Source organism: Oncorhynchus mykiss, chromosome 12 (assembly GCF_013265735.2).
Source record: "Oncorhynchus mykiss isolate Arlee chromosome 12, USDA_OmykA_1.1, whole genome shotgun sequence".
NCBI classification, from domain to species: domain Eukaryota; kingdom Metazoa; phylum Chordata; class Actinopteri; order Salmoniformes; family Salmonidae; genus Oncorhynchus; species Oncorhynchus mykiss.
In genome coordinates this window covers 65,217,819-65,237,715 of record NC_048576.1, presented here as the reverse complement: position 1 = coordinate 65,237,715, position 19,897 = coordinate 65,217,819, and the positions used below count along the sequence as shown (strand labels likewise).

At 40.5% G+C, this 19,897-nt stretch overlaps 2 long non-coding RNA genes across 2 annotated transcripts; both read left to right on the top strand.

Moving 5' to 3' along the window:
• The first annotated feature begins 3,086 nt into the window (after nt 1-3,086).
• On the top strand, nt 3,087-4,246 carry LOC110539155. The gene is made up of 4 exons (XR_005035301.1): nt 3,087-3,223; nt 3,346-3,485; nt 3,765-3,860; nt 3,972-4,246. It is a non-coding gene; the product is annotated as an uncharacterized LOC110539155 (long non-coding RNA).
• Nucleotides 4,247-4,434: 188 nt separating this feature from the next.
• LOC110538032 lies at nt 4,435-8,224 on the top strand. Its single transcript, XR_005035094.1, has 3 exons — nt 4,435-4,621; nt 4,720-4,847; nt 4,931-8,224. It is a non-coding gene; the product is annotated as an uncharacterized LOC110538032 (long non-coding RNA).
• The last annotated feature ends 11,673 nt before the right edge of the window (nt 8,225-19,897 follow it).

Sequence of the window (19,897 nt, the reverse complement as noted above, 5' to 3'; positions counted from 1 at the left end):
ACCACAGGCTGCATTTAGTCATAGTGCACGCTATGTCCTCTGAGGGTGCACTGGATTACTTTTTGAATGTGTGTAATTCCCTTTACAAGTTTCTCAGGAAACCAACTGTGGCTGCGCAATATACATAAGATGAACTGAAACGGCTGCTTGAGCAGCGCTGGACTGGTCATCTGGCCACGGTGAGTTACTTCAAAATGAAGCAACTGATCTATACACTGGCATCCGACGCCCACAATTCCATGGAAAACTGCGACGTGACAGTGAGTTTGATGAGTTATGGGAGAAATACAATCACATGGACACTCCAAGCAAACCGCAAAGAGTAGTAATCTGAAAGAATGTGGTCAAAACATCAATGGGCCAGCAAGAAGAGCATAATGCACTCTGGATGCTGTACTGGGAGAAATGTCAGCACGATTTAACGAACAAAACAGCCAACTTGTTGAGGCCCTGTGTGCCTCAACAAGCACACAGGGCCTCAACAAGTTGGCTGTTTTGTTCGTTAAATCGTGCTGACATTTCTCCCAGTACAGCATCCAGAGTGCATTATGCTCTTCTTGCTGGCCCATTGATGTTTTGACCACATTCTTTCAGATTACTACTCTTTGCGGTTTGCTTGGAGTGTCCATGTGATTGTATTTCTCCCATAACTCATCAAAGAGAATGAAACCTTTATGGATGTGGAAAAGGTGAAACCAATGCTGGACTTAATCTCAGGAGACTTTGTGGAAGCTGAGTTTACTGTAGCATGCCAGGTTCTACAGAATGAAATTGCCCAACCTGGAGAAGAAAACTGGACTACGCAGAGCATTTTGGATAGATACTCCGGGCCTCTAACAGCAATTCCTACTGTGATGATGGCATTGAAGCTGGGATTTACATTTGGAGCATCGACGACAACTGGCGAGAACTCTTTTTCAACATTGAAAAAACGTATTAAGTGAGCACAGATGGAGCATGTAGCAGGAGGAAAGCGCAGCTGATTCAACTGGCATTTGAGAGAGATCTTACAAGCAAATTCCGTGGGGAGTGGAACGAGAGACGGCTGAGGAGGTTCAACACAGAATCAAGGTGGCTGCAACTCTTTTGAATCTGGGTAAGACCAGGCAGCCTGGATGGGCTTGTGTTATTTTGTTATTTGGTAGCTTTTGGAAATCAGAAGGTGTAGACGTGATTTTCTTTGTTAGTGTTGCTGCCATGTCTACTGCTTGATTTCTGTGATGTGATTGGAAATGTTTGGTTTATAATACAATCAGATTGCTTTTAATGTTGTTTTCTATGGTAGAGGAGGTGCTTTGCATTTCATTGATGAGGGTGGGCAGACCTTGACCAATGGTTGAGTAACGATGTAGCTATAGTGTTGCCATAAACAACTTGTTGCTGTGGAATACTAATTTCTCTATTATCATACGCAGCGAAGTATCGCACTCTTGTGAGAAGACAGTTTGGTAGTTGCGTCGAAACTGCATTGTACCGATACGCATTGGTGCAAACATTATTGTTTGCTTTACGTAATTGGATATGCATTGTATTGGCATGGGTAAGTGTTATTACAGTAACTGCATTGATGGGTATTTTACATAACTTGCCCCCTAAGTCATTTCTGATGCCCCTCTTGCCAAGTTAATCCTGCCGCTGGGCCTGTTCCAAGGGCAATGTAGTTAGTTTTTTTTCTGACAAGGATTTGTTCAACTTTTCAAAACAATACTGTAGTGTTGTTTTAGGGCATGCGAGTGTGATTGAAAGGGAATCTCCACTAGGAAGTCAAACTTTGGGAAACTGTTGTGTATGCATTCCAAAACATGGACCCAGTTTCTAGCCATGTCAATACAAATTGACAGTTTATTCGATTCATATGATAATGGACAGTGGTGGGAAAAGTACTCAATTGTCATACTTGAGTAAAAGTAAAGACACCTTAATAGAAAATGACTGAAGTAAAAGTCAAAAAGTCAAATATTAATTGAGTAAAAGTCAAAGTATTTGGTTTTAAATACACTTAAATATCAAAAGTCAATGTAATTGGTCAAATATACTTAATTAAGTATCAAAAGTAAAAGTATAAATCATTTCAAATTCCTTTTATTAAGCAAGCCAGTTAGTACAATTTTTTTTGTTTAGTTTTTAATTTACAGATAGCAAGGGGCACACTCCAACACTCAGACATAATTTACATACAAAGCATGTGTGTTTAGTAACTCTGTCAGATCAGCGGCAGTACGGATGATCAGGGGTGTTCTTGTCACGTTCTGATCTTAGTTCCTTTGTTTTGTCTTTTGTTTTAGTATGGTCAGGGCGTGAGTTGGGTGGGTTGTCTATGTTAGTTTGTCTATGATTTTCTATTTCTGTGTTTGGCCTGGTATGGTTCTCAATCAGAGGCAGCTGTCAATCGTTGTCCCTGATTGAAAACCACATTTAGGTAGCCTGTTTTCCATTGTGCTTTGTGGGTGGTTCTGTTCTGTTTAGTGTTGTACCTTACAGGACTGTTCGTTGGTTGTTTATTGTTTGGTTTCAGTGTTCATTCAAATATTTAAAATATGAACACTTACCATTCTGCACCTTGGTCCTCCTCTCCTTCCCCAGATGATAAGCGTTACAGTTCTCTTGGTAAATACGTGATTTGAACCATTTTCCTGTCCTGCTAAGCATTCAAAATGTAACTACACAGTAAAATCACCCATATTAAATTCACAGTGTCAAAAGTGATCAACTCCCATAGAGTTGTTTTAGCAACTGGCAGTGCCAAATGACCCCTGGAGTCAGTGCTGATAACTGGTATTAATTACTAAGGTGTACAATTTTACTCTACTGGTGTAGACTTTCACTCAGTCAGTGTAAACATCACAACCCCACCCATAAATTCAGTTTCTGCGTTCAAATTTCCTCTTTTCTCGACACCTTTGTTGGATCAACAAAATCCTAATGTGTTCCCCACAAAGGTGAGTTTTAAACAACTATTTCACTGATATTATTTAGCATTTTGATACATGGTTGTCAGACTGCAGTGTAACATAAATAGTCTAACGGTTTTGATTGTGTGTGTGTGCGTGTGCAGCTAATGTTAGAGTTGCTAGCTAACTAGCTTGCCCCTCTCCTTTGCAGTTAGTCTGCTCCACGGTTCCATGGGCGCGTCTCATTTCAGCACCAAGCTTTTTTCGCCTCATGCTAGTTTGTTCTCTTTATTTCGGCTGCTTACTATATATTGAGGACTAATCTGATTAAGGTGAGTTAATCAGAAAGTGTCAAATATCTGATGGTGAAGCAAAAAATGTACATTTGTAAAATCATTCTTCAATTCCCTTGGCATCAAATAGATTTTTCATTGCTTCACTTTTTTTTTTACAGCTAATAGAGAGCATACTGGGGGAAAAAAGCCTGGTGGAGAGGTTGTCATCAAAGAATACTCCAAAACTAAAAGCCTGACTGACCTCACCAGATGAAAGATGATCAACGTTCTTGTTTTCGGCGATGACGGAGACTCATGGGTAAGTTTAAAGGAAAGATTCCAAATAAAAATTGTTGAGTGTTACTTGCTCCCATATCTGCTGAATGTTAAAAATGACTTCTGTATCAGTATCTCAGTCACATAATTGGTTAAGCTACTGCTGACCATCCACTGCTATTGGTAGAAGATTTATCTTGTATCAAACTCGATGGGCATGATACTGATTAAAAAATCACTCCTGATATTTAGCTGACTGGGGACCAGTGCTGCTTGTGGAGATTCTGATTGCTGCCTAAACATAACATTATATTTTTGTCAGGACATCACCACCGCGCAGTGTGAGAGAAATGTTTGCACAAGGCATTGTGTCCTTGTTCCCATACCTGAAGGATCCCTACACACTGCAAATGGATATGTAAGTATACATTACAACTGCGTTTAATTCGTCTGGCACAGTATCTGAGCAAATGGGACTTGGTTATTTGTTTTTTCTTTCAAGATTAGTAACCATGTTCATTTTCTTAAGGAACATTATTACGATCCTAATAGTGGAGAAGTGTACCTCTCGTATAGAATCAAAACCATTCAGAGGAATTTGGCTTCATCAGAGAAACGACCCACTCAACTATACTCTGGAGTGCCAACTGTTGAGAGGGAGTCCAGTCCATCCACTTTGGCTACCCTGAGTGAAGACCAGTGCTGAGAGGCCATGAAATTGACCTTTGAGTACAGGAAGGATACAGGATGACCCACGACCTGGGTAAATGCTCCACCATCTTAACCGAATTTCCACGCTTTCTGGATGTGAAGGGTTGGTAAGACTTTTTGAATTAAAACAGTTTCAAGTTGTATAAATCGCATTTAAGCTCTAGATGTCAATTTAGGTTGGCCAGTAATAGTCGTTCAAATAATGTGTGGGCTGGTGATTTACTCAGACTCTGTTTTGGAGGTTGAAGTGGAATGTTTTTGTCTTATTTGTTTCAGATTGAACAGGATTTTATGCTGCTGTTTGGAGAGCATCAGACAAGTTTTTGGAGAGGTGGCCAACTACATGCAAGCAAAATACCATCATGCTAAGCAAGACCCTAAGCAAGGCCACTCAGGGAGCTGAACTTCAGGAGCTGATCCAGATGGCAGAATCTGCAGTTGATGAGGGAGCTGACACGAATTCTGATGGTTAGATGATCATAATTTATCATTTATATTGCAAATAACTCTGAAATGTTAATGTCACTGACGGAATTTACAATTTTAATCAGGATCTCTTTGTTTAGGATGGGACGATGATCCTTCGTCCATCCTTCTCCTGCTCCATTTGATTCTTCCTTCATCACAAGGCCGAAAAAGACCAGGCAAGATGTCTGCATCCCAAACTGAACAGCATCTTGTGATATTCCAAAAGGTTTGTATTGGCATTCTTATTCTTGGACAGTGCTGCAGCCGTTATGATGAACTAATTATGGTGTTCGTTTTTTTCGTCTTCAGGCAGGAACCAGTATCCAGGAGCACCTTAATGTGATTGACCAGAGCCGCCAACCGTGTCGTCTTGCAGTCGAGACCAGGAAGAGCAGCATCCACGCTTACTTCTTCCTCCTGGACAAGCGAGCCTTGCAAGTCAACGAGCGCTCTTGGTGCCTTCGATGAGCTTTTCAAGACTCACTTTGTTTTTGGTACGGCTTACAATACAATGCTGCGCAACATGTACACCTTCATACAGACAGCGTATACAACATAGACATTGGGAAGGTTAAGGAGACTCCGAGGGTTGCTGAGCTCAGAACTAAACTCCTGTACTAATGCTGATTAAGTTCTAATGATATGTTTTGTTTGCCATGCTAGTCATGGAAGTACCAACTTGTTCGTGAGGCATCTCAAGTTGATGCATGGATTGTGCCCTGGTAGAACTCGTAGACTAACATGTGGTCAAGCAGATTGTTGTCGTGTATTTGGTACATTTTCAGGCTTCAGGAAGCAGTTGAGAAGGGCACATTCCAGAGACTCAAATTTTGTTAAACACTAACTTGGATGCTAATACAGCCATTGATAGTGAGCCAAATAATGCTAATTTCCCTTCAAATTCTAGTTGTAAGCATGTTGTACCAACATCTAACAAAAACACACTTGATATGTGTACATCTGCTATTGCACAACTGCAGGCTGCATGTGTTGGTCAGATGACTGTAAATAGTTTTGTATCTTCCGTGGAAGAAGCAGTTCAAGAGATACTGGGTCAAGCTAAAGTGACTGCTCTTACACGTATATCTTCAAAAGACACAGAAACTGTCAGAAAAATCCAACATTCTTTTCAGGATATTGAAAATCCTTGCACATTGTTGAATTCGGTATCAAAACGAAGTGCTTATTTCATACAAAAATGGGGAACAGTTCAACCAGTTGAGAAAGTCCTTGGTGTTAGATTTGACAATAGAAGAAACAACACTGCTGGAACTTATGATCAAATAGTCAGAACTGATACATTTTCTCACGTTCCAACTCTCCAGACATTGCAGTCAATTTTGAAGAACCCAAACACAAGTGGCATGTTTAACTTGGGGCACAATTTTAAAGATGGAGTTTACTTTGATTTGGAAGATGGACTATATATGAAGAGACATCCTCTCTTTTCTAAAGAGAAAAATGCATTGCAAATTCAACTCTTTTATGATGACTTTGAGACTGCTAATCCCATCGGGATCAAAAATGGGTATTCACAAGTTGGGAGGTATAAACGTTACTTTGAGAAATTTTACCCCAAATTTTTATTACATTTTGGTAAATATTCACTTGTGCACTCTTCCATGTCCAGGACCTTAAAACTTATGGATTTGATTCCATTCTTGAGCCAATAGTAAGCGATTTGAAAGTGCTTGAGACTGAGGGGATTGAAGTTCCCTTCTTCAGTGGTCGTATACATGGCAGTATCGTCCAAGTAACTGGAGATAATCTTGGTATACATTGCCTGTTTGGTTTTGTGGAATCTTTTAGTGCTCGTTTTTGCCTCACCGAGAAAGTGGATTTTCAAACTGTTCTCTGAGGATGACCCAAGAGTGACTTTACGAACAAAACACATGCACTCAGACCATTTTCAAACTATTCAGTCAAACCCAAACACTACCTCAGGTGTACGGTGTGAAGCATGCTTACTTATTGAACTCTCTGCAGTACTTCAATATGACAGACACATTTTCCGTTGGTATAATGCACAATTTGAGATAAAACTTGTCTTACAGTAAGATGATAAATACTGGAAGCTACTTCTGTTACTACTGCTACACATTGTAAAAATTGACTATCTGTCTGAAGCAGTTCATTGCTGAACATCATAGGCTTTTCAAGTATCTGTTTCCTGACTGAAATCTGTTTACCGAAACACCACTTCACGATACAATATCCTCATTGTGAAAGGAATATTGGGCCCATTCTTCACTCGTGTATGCGCTACAAGGCAAAACATAATTTCCTTAAAAAAGCAATTGTAGAGTTTTAAGAATGTCACTATGAACTTAGCCAAGGAACACCAAAATCACATGGCATATAATTGGGAAACGTTCAGCCAGGATCGACTAGCTTCAGGTCAAGGCTCAATGACCTGAAAGAAGGCCAAGAGATCGCTGCCAAGTTGAATGTCTCAGTGCGCACAAATGTTTTGTCAGTTAAATGGGTAAAGCCCCATGGTATAGAATATAGTCTTGATTTGGTCATATGTGGTGAAGTAGCCATTGAAATGCCAGTATTTTACATGATTACGGCTATTGTTCTGAAAGAGGAAAATGTTGTTTTGGGTTGGGTCAGCTCTTGAAGCATTATGTTTTGATCATTTGCATGCATTTACAGTTGTTTTGAAGCAAAGTCCACCATGCAAGGTATTTCATGTAAATGACATCATGTACCACAAACCTTTTAATTTGCTCATGTCATATGGAGCAATGGATTTTCTTGACTACATTGTCCCCTACTGTGACTTGATAACAGTTTAAGCCAGGGCTGAGACTTATGGATAGGTTGTGAGAAACACATTTGAATGTTGAAACAGCTTTGCTTGAGTTTATTGTGAAATTCCAAGTGCTTTTACAAAATATAATTTCCATTTACATGGGGGAAGAGTAAATAAATTAACACTGAAGAATAAACACATTGTTACTCTAATGGGAGTCACCCTAGATCAACACTAGTGAGTGTCACTATAACACTCAAAGTGTTGATTACCTCTTTGTGTTACATTTTATCAATGCCGGCCAGTGTACTGCAGTGTTAATTTTTGCACTCTTCAGTGTTAAATCAACACTAGAAATGTAACACTTTGATCAGTGTGCTTTTTACTCTGTGTAGAGTGGGACCGTATGTACTCACTGACCGTGTTAAATGTAACACTTTAGGTGTTGATTTAACACTTTCAGATTTACTGTGTAGTACCTTTAGGTGTCAAGGAACATGTATGGAGTAAAAAGTACATGATTTTCTTTAGGAATGTAGTAAAGTAAAAGTTGTCAAAAATAGTAAAGTACAGATACCCCAAAAAACGACTTAAGTAGTACTTTAAAGTATTTTTGCTTGATTTCTTTACACTACTGATAATGGAGGAAGCGAGGAAACCTTTCTTTTTGAAAATCTGAACACAAAACATTCACCACAGGATGTATCAAAGAAACAAATGAGTTAAACATGAAAGAGAACATGAAGGAAACCATAAAACTATCACATTTTGTCAAATGGAATGACTGTGCCAGTTAAACAAGCAAGCTCACCTCCCACACGGCGTCCATTGAGCCATCAAAGAAGAGAGGGGGAAGAAAACATGGATTGAGTGTGGATTGTTTATGGATCGGGGAAAAACACAGGCAGGGGGTTAGCTGAGCAAAAACATGCATGGCACCATTCGCTTCCATGATGCATTCAGATGCTCCCCGTGACTGACTGACATGCACGTGCACATGCAGATTCACACGGCATGTCTTTCTCTCCACACATTCTGATCCAACGCAGGGGACCTCTCTTCCCTTTAACATTTTTCATTGTCAGTTGGTTTAACAAAATATAAAAATTAAGTTTTGCCCTCTGGGGGAGCTTGCCCATTCTCCATCTGCCCAGGGTGCACTTGTTACATTTTGGATGTTAAAAAATATGTAATGAAAAGAAGAAACCACGTGTTCAAGGGATGGCTGCCAAAAGGAGTTTTAACATTATGCAGTTAACCTCCTTATTGAATGTAATGATGCTTTCCCTCAACTTCCCCCTCAGCATCTTATATTCTCTTAGAAAAAAGGATTCCAAAATGGTTCTTCAACTATCCCTGTAGGAGAACCCTTTTGGTTCCAGGGAGAATTATTTTGGGTTCCACATAGAACCCTTTTGGGTTCCTGTGGAAAGGGTCCTACATGGAACCCAAAAGGGTTCTATCTGGAACCAAAAATGGTTCTTCAAAGGGTTCTCCTATATGGACAGCAGAAGAACACTTAGGTTCAGATAGTTCCTTTTCTAAGAGTGTACAAGCACAACACATTCATTTTCATTAGTGGTCACTTTGCGGATCACTGCTCTGACACACCTGGGTCTCCTTACGCCTGTTAGAGAGTCTATGGACAGCACTCTGACAATGCTGCCCTCATTCCTCAGGTGCTCTGGGACACACACACACACACACACACACACACAAAGAGCATCACAGCCCGGTGTGTATCTATGGACAGCACTCTGACAATGCTGCCCTCATTCCTCATGTGCTCTGGGAGAGGGAGAAAACAGTATATTTGACCTCTCAGCTTCCCTATCAAATCTGAAAATTTCAAGCAATCTTAAATTCAATTATAAAATATACAGACTACAAATTCAAATAGGCTTTTAACCAAATTACCATATGACCACGTATTCACCCTGCACACTCTAATTGACAGACAAACAAAACAAAACCAAGGCAAAGGATTCTCGTGCTTTGTTGATAAAAAAAAATATTTAGAGTCAATTTGGCATGAGGGTCTGCTATACAAATTGACGGAAAGTGGTGTTCGGGGAAAAACATGCGAGAAAAACATGTAAACATTTCTTTCCACAGGGCCGGGGATGAGATAGTGGGGCTTAAACTGTATCCCTCTCTTCAAAATATATATCAACAAATTGGCGAGGGCACTTGAACAGTCTGCAGCACCCGGCTTCACCATACTAGAATTTGAAGTCAAATGTCTACTGTTTGCTGATGATCTGGTGCTTCTGTCCCCAACCAAGGAGGGCCTTCAGCAGCACCTAGATCTTCTGCAGAGATACTGTCAGACCTGGGCAGTGACAGTAAATTTCAGTAAGACATCAAATTACAGAAATACTCATCATAAAGATTGTTGAAAAATACAAGTTTTATACATAGGATTAAAGATAAACGTCTTGTTAATCCAGCCACTGTGTCAGATTTCAAAAGGGCTTTACGGTGAAAGCACACCACGCGATTATGTTATGGCAGCGCCAAGCCACAGAAAACCATACAGCCATTTTCCAACCAAGGAGAGGTGTCACAAAAGTCAGAAATGGCATTCAAATGAATCACTTACCTTTGATGATCTTCATCTGGTGGCACTCCCAGGTCTCCATGTTAGACAATAAATGTTTGTTTTGTTCGATAATGTCTCTCTCTATGTCCAAAAACCTTCATAGAAACATGTCAAACAATGTTTAAAATCAATCCTCAGGTTGTTTTTGTCATAAATAATCAATAATATTTCAACCGGACAAAAGATTTGTCAATAGAAAAGGAGAAACAAGAAAGGTGTGCTCCCGATCACGCGCTGGACTCATGTCTGGAAATTTCCACTGTCCACTCATTGAAAGTGCTGTATCTCCCTCATTTTTCAGAGTAAAAGCCTGAAATAATGGCTAAATACCGGCCACATGTAGAAGAAGCCATAGAGATTGTGAACTGGGTCCCAAGTCTTTATATGGTGGATAGGCTTTCAATGGAAAAACAGCCTTTTAAAATAATATAACTTCCTGGATGGATTTTCCTCAGGTTTTCGCCTGTCATTTCAGTTCTGTTATACTCACAGACATTGTTTTAACAGTTTTGGAAAATTTAGAGTTCTATCCAAATCTACTAATTACAGTGGGGCAAAAAAGTATTTAGTCAGCCAGCAATTGTGCAAGTTCTCCCACTTAAAAAGATGAGAGAGGCCTGTAATTTCCATCATACAGTGCCATGCGAAAGTATTCGGCCCCCTTGAACTTTGCGACCTTTTGCCACATTTCAGGCTTCAAACATAAAGATATAAAACTGTATTTTTTGTGAAGAATCAACAACAAGTGGTACACAATCATGAAGTGGAACGACATTTATTGGATATTTCAAACTTTTTTAACAAATCAAAAACTGAAAAAATGGGCGTGCAAAATTATTCAGCCCCTTTACTTTCGGTGCAGCAAACTCTCTCCAGAAGTTCAGTGAGGATCTCTGAATGATCCAATGTTGACCTAAATGACTAATGATGATAAATACAATCCACCTGTGTGTAATCAAGTCTCAGTATCAATGCACCTGCACTGTGATAGTCTCAGAGGTCCGTTAAACGCGCAGAGAGCATCATGAAGAACAAGGAACACACCAGGCAGGTCCGAGATACTGTTGTGAAGAAGTTTAAAGCCGGATTTGGATACAAAAAGATTTCCCAAGCTTTAAACATCCCAAGGAGCACTGTGCAAGCGCTAATATTGAAATGGAAGGAGTATCAGACCACTGCAAATCTACCAAGACCTGGCCGTCCCTCTAAACTTTCAGCTCATACAAGGAGAAGACTGATCAGAGATGCAGCCAAGAGGCCCATGATCACTCTGGATGAACTGCAGAGATCTACAGCTGAGGTGGGAGACTCTGTCCATAGGACAACAATCAGTCGTATATTGCACAAATCTGGCCTTTATGGAAGAGTGGCAAGAAGAAAGCCATTTCTTAAAGATATCCATAAAAAAAAAATTGAACTTTTTGGCAACAATGCAAAACGTTATGTTTGGCGTAAAAGCAACACAGCTGAACACACCATCCCCACTGTCAAACATGGTGGTGGCAGCATCATGGTTTGGGCCTGCTTTTCTTCAGCAGGGACAGGGAAGATGGTTAAAATTGATGGGAAGATGGATGGAGCCAAATACAGGACCATTCTGGAAGAGAACCTGATGGAGTCTGCAAAAGACCTGAGACTGGGACGGAGACTTGTCTTCCAACAAGACAATGATCCAAAACATAAAGCAAAATCTACAATGGAATGGTTCAAAAATAAACATATCTAGGTGTTAGAATGGCCAAGTCAAAGTCCAGACCTGAATCCAATCGAGAATCTGTGGAAAGAACTGTAAACTGCTGTTCACAAATGCTCTCCATCCAACCTCACTGAGCTCGAGCTGTTTTGCAAGGAGGAATGGGAAAAAATGTCAGTCTCTCGATGTGCAAAACTGATAGAGACATACCCCAAGCGACTTACAGCTGTAATCGCAGCAAAAGGTGGCGCTACAAAGTATTAACTTAAGGGGGCTGAATAATTTTGCACGCCCAATTTTTCGGTTTTTGATTTGTTAAAAAAGTTTGAAATATCCAATAAATGTCGTTCCACTTCATGATTGTGTCCCACTTGTTGTTGATTCTTCACAAAAAAATACAGTTTTATATCTTTATGTTTGAAGCCTGAAATGTGGCAAAAGGTCGCAAAGTTCAAGGGGGCCGAATACTTTCGCAAGGCACTGTAGGTACACTTCAACTATGACAGACAAAATTAGATTATTTTCCCCCAGAAAATCACATTGTAGGATTTTTAATGAATTTGTTTGCAAATGATGGTGGAAAATAAGTATTTGGTCAATAACAAAAGTTTATCTCAATACTTTGTAATATACCCTTTGTTGGCAATGACAGAGGTCAAACGTTTTCTGTAAGTCTTCACAAGGTTTTCACACACTGTTGCTGGTATTTTGGCCCATTCCTCCATATAGATCTCCTCTAGAGCAGTGATGTTTTGGGGCTGTTGCTGGGCAACACAGACTTTCAACTCCCTCCAAAGATTTTCTATCGGGTTGAGATCTGGAGACTGGCTAGGCCACTCCAGGACCTTGAAATGCTTCTTATGAAGCCACTCCTTCGTTGCCCGGGCGGTGTATTTGGGATCATTGTCATGCTGAAAGACCCAGCCACGTTTCAGCTTCAATGCCCTTGCTGATGGAAGGAGGATTTCACTCAAAATCTCACGATACATGGCCCCATTCATTCTTTCCTTTACACAGATCAGTTGTCCTGGTCCCTTTGCAAAAAACAGCCCCAAAGCATGATGTTTCCACACCCATGCTTCACAGTAGGTATGGTGTTCTTTGGATGCAACTCAGCATTCTTTGTCCTCCAAACACGATGAGTTGAGTGTTTACCAAAAAGTTATATTTTGGTGTCATATGGTCAGATGAAATTCTCCCAATCTTCTTCTGGATCATCCAAATGCTCTCTAGCAAACTTCAGACGGGCCTGGACATGTACTGGCTTAAGCAGGGGGACACGTCTGGCACTGCAGGATTTGAGTCCCTGGCGGCGTAGTGTGTTACTGATGGTAGGCTTTGTTACTTTGGTCCCAGCTCTCTGCAGGTCATTCACTAGGTCCCCCCGTGTGGTTCTGGGATTTTTGCTCACCGTTCTTGTGATCATTTTGACCCCACGGGGTGAGATCTTGCGTGGAGCCCCAGATCGAGAGAGATTATCAGTGGTCTTCCATTTCCTAATAATTGCTCCCACAGTTGATTTATTCAAACCAAGCTGCTTACCTATTGCAGATTCAGTCTTCCCAGCCTGGTGCAGGTCTACAATTTTGTTTCTGGTGTCCTTTGACAGCTCTTTGGTCTTGGCCATAGTGGAGTTTGGAGTGTGACTGTTTGAGGTTGTGGACAGGTGTATTTTATACTGATAACAAGTTCAAACAGGTGCCATTAATACAGGTAACGAGTGGAGGACAGAGGAGCCTCTTAAAGAAGAAGTTACATGTCTGTGAGAGCCAGGAATCTCAAATTCTTTTTTTCCACCATAATTTGCAAATAAATTCATTCAAAATCCTACAATGTGATTTTCTGGATTTTTTTTCTAATTTTGTCTGTCATAGGTGAAGTGTACCTATGATGAAAATTACAGGCCTCTCTCATCTTTTTAAGTGGTAGAACTTGCACAATTGGTGTCTGACTAAATACTTTTTTGCCCCACTGTATATGCATATCTTAGCTTCTGGGCCTGAGTAGCAGGCAGTTTAATTTGGGCACACTTTTCATCCAAAATTTCCGAATGCTGCCCCCTACCCTAGTGAAGTTCAACTTTAAAGGGAACATCATATTACATCCTTTCATAAAATATTTAATCTTTACTCATTCATTTCATACAAGAATTAGATGCAAACCCCATCATTGACTAATTTACATATTCAGAGTTATAGTCATGTGTGTTTCCTGTCCTCTCTGAGGTCACCAAATGAAACACACTCGTCATTACCCGTCTCTTAAGTGTCCACGGACCATTCCCACCTTCTCACAAGTGGACATTTTGTATCAGATCCTCAATTTGGGCATTTAGGAGTTTGCCATTTGAAATCCTTTGTTCTCTCTATGTGTCTCTTTCTTTATGGCCAGGGGGAGAGAGTCTCCTCCATGAATTTATGACCTGAGATAACAGAACCTGGGTGTAGGAGAGAGAGAGAGGGAGAGAGACAGGGGGAAGCCACTAGTTATATCCAAAAAGGACCACGTCATGACACACGTCTCTGAGCTCCTCCCTATAGGCTGTCTCATCGTTGTCGGGCCTACCACTGTTGTGTCGTCAGCAAACATAATGATGGTGTTGGAGTTGTGCTTGGCCATGCAGTGGTGTGTGAACTGGGAGTACAGGTGGACTAAGAGGTGTTGTGTTGAGGATCAGCGTGGCAGATGAGTTGTTGCCTAGCCTTACCACCTGGGGCGGCCTGTCAGGAGGTCCAGGATTCAGGAAGTCCAGGAAATGCAGCCAACCAATGCATAAGGGGTTGAGATTAAGCCTACACCCTCAGGAAAGCAACTTAACCTCCTGCTCAAGAAAACAATAGATAAGATGGCCTGATTTAAAAAGCTACTTTCCTACAATCTGAGAAGAAAATGTGTTTTATACTGTAGAACCCCAAGCAACCTTTTTTTGAAATCTGTCAACTGTAACATATCTTTGTGTTTCTGTACAACTAAGGAAACCTGTCATCACTATATCAGGGCCGTGTCTCCCTTTTTAGCTGGTGTCCTCTAACATCAGGGTTCAAGGGGCAGGGGGGAGCAAAGCAGCCGAAATAGAGGGTAATGTGTAAGAGAATATATATTGTATTAGGCCTGAATCCTAACTTGAGATCTGCACAAGTAATTCAAATGTTAACACACATCTGGCTTCTGTCTCTTACCTTTTCTTCTTACCTCTTCTCTCCACCTCTCCCTCTTTCTTTCAGACATTTAAGAGTGCTCCCACCTTTGACCTGTGCTATTGAGTCCTATGGGTGGGTCTCGTCTGCAGTCACTCTTGAATGCACCACTGATGGCTCATGTAGAGTGTCTTCATATTAACGCCGCAGCACCGATCAATGATGCTGTACATTGTTGAGAAGCGTTGTCAGCGTGTTGTCGTTGAGCGCTGTGGCAAACATCCCCACTAAGTCAATTACATTGTCAGTGTTTCCCTGTACCATGGCTCTCTCAAATATTTGCACACACACAAGGATCAGGGGATTTTTGGTCTGTTGCGGTGACCATATTACCGCCACACCGGCAGTTATGACTGCAGGCAAACTCCACTTTAAACTGAGTCATGGTAATCTCCTTTTATGCACTCTGGACATGCGTTGGTAGTACCCAACTCTCTAAGACTGTCAGGTCACTAATGGCCTGGTACTCAGCGCTCTGTTGTCACTCTCTCACTCCAACATCATTGCAAATGAAGTCAAAAATCACATTTAACACTAATCAAAACAGTATCATGCTTTTAAAACTCAGCTCACTGTGATCGATCATTTTGAAGAAACTGAGTGGAAAACATGGTTGTTGTGGATATTGTTTCAAAGCCAAACATAACGAAATGGACAGCGCTTTCTAAGGTGATGATTAATTCAAAACACCTATAGGCATATTAAAGCTTATATCAGGTATGAAGGTAAGACCCAGATGCAGACACGTCAAATTAACAATGGTTTAATAATCCAACAGGAACAGGCAATAGACAGGTCAAGGCAGGCAGGGGTCAATAAACCAGGGGTGAGGCAATGATACCAGACGGCAGGTAGGCTCAGGGTGGGCAGAGGTCAATAATCCAGAGGTGGGGCAAAGGTTCTGGCAGGCTCAGGGTCAGGATGAGTGGTCAGGCAGGTGGGCTCAGAGTCAGCACAGGCAAGGGTCAAACCAGGAGGGCGAGAAAAAGAGAGACTGGGAAAAGCAGGGGCTGAGAACAAAAATGCTGTGTGCCTTGACAAACAAGACAAACTGGCAACAGACAAACAGAGAACACAGGTATAAATACATAAGGGATAATGGGGAAGATGGGCAACACCTGGAGTGGGGTGGAGACAATCACAAAGACAGGTAAAACAGATCAAGGTGTGACCGCTTATGCATACGCATAACTGAATTACCACATATTACACATGGCAGAAAAAAACTGATTTAAAATGTCTTTGGTACGTAATTGGTCTAGTCTACACTCCAAAATTAAACAAATTCTAGTAATTGCCTTTGAGTGTGGACTGTATTATTATGCATGCTGGATGGACTGATACCTTATGTTACACTCCAAACCTTCTATAGAGTCTGGGAGAAAACGTATAGGCCTAGGCGATGCTGTTGGTTCAGGGATTGTGCAGGGTGGATTACAGAGTTAGTTGTATTTGATTTTTAATAGCCTAGTAATGGGGAATTGTAATTGCTGACATTTCCATCTCCTCCTCTATCTCCTTCGTTCCTTTCTCTAGTGCATAGAGAGAGGGGCTGTCAACAGTTTAATGAAATATGTTTTAGTTGTGAAAACATGTTACTATAGACATTCCCAAACAGATTTCACTTGGTTTCTAAAATGAAGCACTGGGTAGCTGCAGGAACAAGGGTTGGAGAGCCCATGGCCTACAGAGTTTGGGCTGAATATCACCTGTCGAGTAGCGAGAGGCTGCAAGCTCCTCAAACAGTGGTTGATGCAGCTCCTCAAACAGTGGTTGATGCGTGGAGTGAAATAGGTGAAGTGTTATTATAAGCCCAGATATTTCTATATGCAATCCCGTGTGAATGCAGAGTGTTGATGGTTGCCACTGAAGAGATGAGGATCCCAGCTGCTACTATAATTATTTCTCAGTTGCTAATATTAAGCAAATGCTCTTCAATAAAACCGGAGTAGCTTTCCCAGCACAAACTGCTGGAAAGCGCCTCGATTCGCTATTTGAGTGAATACAGATGACATGTCTTTTCCCCTGCCCCTGTTCCTGCACATTTGATAATGGGCCATTCTAAATCGAAACTAATTTTACATATTAGAAAAGACTAAATTAAATTGAGAATAGCGTGATAGGCGAAAATATGTTCACTTGATGAGAACCGCACATGCAGCCTGAGGCAAGGAACAGTGTAAGCTTTTTTTTGTGACTTTTTCCAATGATCAATATCCTATAATCGCATCATGCAGCTCGTAAATGTTTTGATTTCTAAGACATTCTAAGGTTTGATACATTCACAACTAAAGTTGCCAAATAATAATATACTTTATATTTTATTCAGCTAAGTTCAATTATATTCTTCTTACTATATTATCATACATACTCTTAGAAAAAAAGGTTCTGGATATAACAAAAAAAAGGTTATATTGCTTGCTTCATATATGGCACCCCTAAAGGTTCTTTATAGAACCCTTTATGTAGGGTTTTTTGATTCTACCAAAATTGGCTCTACCAAAATTGGTTCGAAATAGAACCCTTGGGTTCCAGTCATGTGCATGACAATAACCATATGACAAAATGTCATGACCACCACAGCCCTAGTCACGGTTTGTCTTACTTACGTTCTCCCTTTGGCTGCCTCTGTCTGACTAAAGCCTCTGTCTGACTAAAGCCTCTGTCTGACTAAAGCCTCTGTCTGACTAAAGCCTCTGTCTGACTAAAGCCTCTGTCTGACTAAAGCCTCTGTCTCAATTGGAATCTGAATCTGAGTTGTGCAAAGTCAGTGTAGTCTGTAAAGGTGTTTAAGCTGGGAGGGGTGCTGAAAGGCAATGAAGGGCTCACCTCTGAGAGGAAGACGTTTTTTTGAAAATGGAGAAGCGTTTTGGAATCCAGAAGAATCCCCTCTTTTGCGACTGTTTGTTCAACTGCTGCTTCTCTGAAGTGCATGCTGTGCGTTAGACAGGTGCACAGATATATCATTATACTCATACTTGTCGTCGCATCATCAAACCAATTATTCACTCTTTATTTGAACATCTTCCAACAACCCTGCATGAACAATTTTGATAATTGCAGCAAATCTTTTTAACAGCATGGTTTGTTGCAATTTGGAGAGCTAGCATGGACCCTCTGTGCTATGCACAATGCAGAGCTGACACCTTCAGCACATGCAACTGTGAAGGCACTTAAACCATACAAATAACATCCCTGTCACAACAAACACAACAAAGGATGTTTCTCGCTACTGTAGGGACGAAACAACACCTACTGGGGAACTGCCTTCAGAAAAAAGCTGGTTGAGTCTCATAAAATAAACACTATTTAACTATAAACAAACTTTACACACACACTGGTGAAATGTCCCCACTTGTACAAATTTGCCTCCGGTTCCCATAAGGATAGTAAAACCAAAAGCACGCACACACACACGTTAAGGCTGTCGAAGTGGAACTGAGTGTCACAGTGACTGTTTGGCATTGGTTTTTCCTACCCACCTGTATATCTAGCCAATCAACACAGTAGGTGGCTAACTTTACCTAGGCTAGGGGTTAAGATTATGGGTTAGATAACATGCTAGCTCAGTAGTAAAAGGGTTAAGTTTAGGGTTAGAAGATTAAAGGGTTCAAGTTATGGTTTGGTGAAGGGTTAGCTAACATGATAAAGAGTTGCAAAAGAGCTAAAAAGTAGTAAGTACTTGCAAAGTTAGTTAACTAAGTGTGTCTGTGATTAAATTCAAACACGTTTGTGTTAAATGCCTACCCTCCCTACTATATTTTCTGTCTTAAGCAACCTACTGTCTTTAACTGTGATTGAAATTCACTGTATTTAAAATAGCGTACTGCGCACAATTTTTAAAAACGTTTTCGTGTGCCTGTCACGAATATCCAATAAGCAATTTATGCCTTTTTCACAAAAATCTGTGATACTGGGTTGGGACAAGCCTCCTGAAGGCTAGACAACTGATGATATATAAAGGTTGACATACAAACAAAGATGCCCACAGATACAGATGTCAAGGTTTTTACACTTGGTTAAACTTGAGAATTTCGTGGGAAACTGGAAATATAATTTTGAGGTAGAACAAGGATAGACAATCATCTTTCCTTTCATCTTGTAGAATTTGAACAATATCATCCGGAATTAAATCGTTCCTGACATGCAATAGGAGGACTGATGATTCTTGAATAAAGTGTCAACCGCAGTTCTATTTCACTATATGCTGTATGTCCATTAATGTGTAATAAAAATGTTGTATTTCCTCTACACGCAAATACGAGTGTTTCTGCATAGTTGATATCATCAGTAGAAATGGGCCACTACTGTACATTTCCTGGTTGTAAAGCAAACCACAAAATCCAGAATTCATAGCGATTTCAGGACGTGGAGGACCTCCACATGGAGGTGTGTGTGAGAAATATCAAAATCTCTGTTTGTAGCCAGCACTTTCAGCCAGAGGATTTTGAAACGGAACTGAAGTCTCAATTCACAGGGTTGCTATGTTGTCGAACGTTGAAAAGTGATGCTATTCCATCGATTTTTCCCCTTCCCTTCAAATTTACTGAAAAAAATATAAACAGTTTTAAAGATTTTACTGAGTTACAGTTCATACAGTGCATTCAGAAAATATTCACATTTTATTTTACATTAAAGCCTTATTTTAAAATTGATTTTAGTTTTCTATCATCAATCTACACACAATACCCTATAATGACAAAGCGAAAACAGGCTTTTACAATTTTATTACAAATATAAAACAGAAATACCTTATTTACATAAGTAAGACCCTTTGCTGTGAGACTCGAAAATTATCTCAGTTGCATCCTGTTTCGATTGACCATCCTTGAGATGGTTCAAACACTTGGAGTCCACCTGCAGTAAATTAAATTGATTGGACATGATTTGGAAAGGCACACACAATTATCACAATTCCAGTGGGTCAGAAGTTACATACGCTAAGTTGACTGTGCCTTTAAACAGCTTGGAAAATATCAGAAAATTATGTCATGGCTTTAGACACATCTGATAGGCTAATTTAAAT